A 3,002-nucleotide genomic window follows, 5' to 3' on the forward strand; every position below is an offset into this window, starting at 1 on the left:
CAAGTTCAGCTTTTGTATACTGTATATCGTGGCACTGAGATAAACTCTAAAACATATTACTGTGTTAAACTTGCAGTATTGTGTATTACACGTGTAATAAATAAAGCAATACAAAAATAATACATATATAACAAGGTTCTAAAAACGAAACATTTGTCAATGACAATAATACTGATGGTAAACACAATATACACATGCATAAACATAAAAGAATAAACATTTAGCAATACATTTGAAATTAATAATACTGTAATGTTTGCTTAAACACAATCAACTAAAAACATTTCAATATCCTATACATCTATACCAAGTGCTGCTTTCATCCTGCACTCCTCTAGCAAATGAAAGACATTTTGTTTTCCTATACTTGTGTGTATAATTCCTGTATCATATTACATACTGACTTTAAGTAATATTTAATCTCAGCTGTTGAGCCATGAGCTTTATGAATCTTAACTTGTGTAGTTTTTAGCTCGATTTGGCAAGCATGGGTTATCTTCAGCTCCACCCTTTTCTTTACAATCCTATGGTTCATATCCTTCAAATGTAAAAATTGTGTGAAATTATTCTTCACCATACTAGTAGTTGGCTTGTAATAACTACTTGGTTATCTTAATTTTTCATATGGTTTCAAACATAACAAAAAAGTTGTGCAAAGCATAACACCTGTAAAAATTCCTTGTTGCACTTAAATGTTTAAAAAATTCAACTTTAAAAATGCCAACTTAATTTCAGCTTTCTTGACTAGTGAGGAATTGCTATAAATGATAATAGTAAAAAAAACAAATTCAACTTTAAAAGTGTCTACTCAACTGTAACTTTCTTGACCAGTGAGGAACTGCTACAAATTATAAAAGTTGAAAAAACAAATTCAGCTTAATTTTAACCTTCCTGACCAGCGAGGAACTGCTACAAATGATAAAAGTTGACAAAAAAATTAACTTTAAAAATTTCAACTTAATTTTTTTCAACTTTTATCATTCGTAGCAACTCCTCACCAGTCAAGAAAGTTTAAATTGAGTTAAAATTTTTAAAGTTGATTTTTTTTTCAACTTCTATCATTTGTAGCAATTCCTCACTAGTCAAGAAAGTTAAAATTAAGTTAATTTTTTTCCAACTTTTATAATCCGTAGCAATTCCTCACTAGTAAAGAAAGTTGAAAATAACTTAATTTAAATTTTCTTTACTAGTGAGGAATTGCTATAAATTCTAAAAGTTGAAAAAAATTCAACTTTAAAAATGTCAACTTAATTTCAACTTTCCTGACCAGTGAGGAGTTGCCACAAATAATAAAAGTTGAAAAAAACATTCAACTTAATTTCAACTTTCTTGACTAGTGAGAAATTGCAATAAATGATAAAAGTTGAAAAAAATTAACTTTAAAAATTTCAACTTAATTTTTTTCAACTTCTATCATTTGTAGCAATTCCACACTAGTCATGAAAGCTCAAATTAAGTTGAAATTTTAAAAGATGAATTTTTTTCAACTTTTATAATTTGTAGAAATTCCTCACTAGTCAAGAAAGTTGAAACTAACTTAATTTAAATTTTCTTGACTAGTGAGGAACTGCTACAAATGACAAACGTTGAAAAAAAAACTTTAACTTTAAATTCAACTTAATTTTTCAGCTTTTTTGACTCGTGAGGAATTGCTACAAATTATAAAAATAAAGTTAAAATAACTCAAGTTAATTCAACTTTATTTTTATAATTTATAGCAACTCCCCACTTATCAAGAAAGTTGAAATGAATTGTAAATTCAAGTTGATTAAACTTAAGTTTAAGTGCAACAAGGAGGTTTTTTTACAGTTTACATGAAGGCATGGTTTTGTCAATAACATGCAGTTATACAATTTACTAGATTTTTGTTGAAAATCGATGTTTGGTTGTATAGGGCTAGAAATACTGGATCTTTTTCTTATTTTAAAAGTGTTGTTCATTTAGTTAACAATATTTGAACTTAAAGGGGAAAACAACAAGGACTATTTGCTTTAAAATCATTTCTACACACTAAAAACCTGTACGAGCGTGGGGTGAACGTCACTAACAGCTAGACAACGTGCCATTTTGATTATCACAGGTAGAGGGCAGTGTTACAAACTTATTTTGTACAATTTCTGGCACATCTGTACATCTAACACTAGCTTGTTGGGTTCCTGGCCAAAGTTGACAATTTATTGATCTTTTCTAATTCACTTAATTTCTTGGCCAGGTGACTAAACGTCTAGATTGTCCATCTGACTGTGGAGCACTATGTTAATATCGTAAATGACATTTACAGCTTGGCGGTCTTGCATAAGGCTGTGGGTGCGCAGTTCCTTAGATTATCTACTATGAACGGCGAAAGACAGACTGACACGTTACAACGTAAAGCCTACACAAAGGTAAATGAAATAACGCACTGGCACAAACGACAAACACTTTCCCTGACTGAAGTTTTTGTTTTTCCTTATGATTATGTCATGATTATTAAACACACATTTATGTAAAACAAACAAAACTGAGAACTGCTTTGGAGTGCTTGTTACAAAACACATTTTCTAAAATGAATTATAATTCGTTCGAATAGCACATTACAATGTATATGCTATCAGTAAAAGCATTCCTATATTTCTTCAACTAATGATTCATTTGATTTGACCTTCTCGATCTTTACAGATGAGCTCTCGACGGTGAAGTGCAAGCTAATTTCCTTCATAAGGCAGACAAACGATAACATGGGAAAACAACAGCTCACCTGTTCAACAAGGTAAAAAATACTGAATGGTTGAGGCATTATCTATGGGTGAATCTCACACAGAAATGCCTGGATCACATTTTACCCCAAGATAAAAAGGAGAAAAATTCTTCTTTTTAGGACAATTAAGATGTTTGAATTGTGACAATGTTCATTACCTTGATGTACACTTACCGGTGTACTTAACAATTCGATATTTCATGAAAATGTCACATTGCAAAAATAAAAATATAACAGTCCTCAGGATGAATTTTCTCAATGCCCA

This window comes from Misgurnus anguillicaudatus, chromosome 2, assembly GCF_027580225.2.
Source record: "Misgurnus anguillicaudatus chromosome 2, ASM2758022v2, whole genome shotgun sequence".
NCBI classification, from domain to species: Eukaryota; Metazoa; Chordata; class Actinopteri; order Cypriniformes; family Cobitidae; genus Misgurnus; species Misgurnus anguillicaudatus.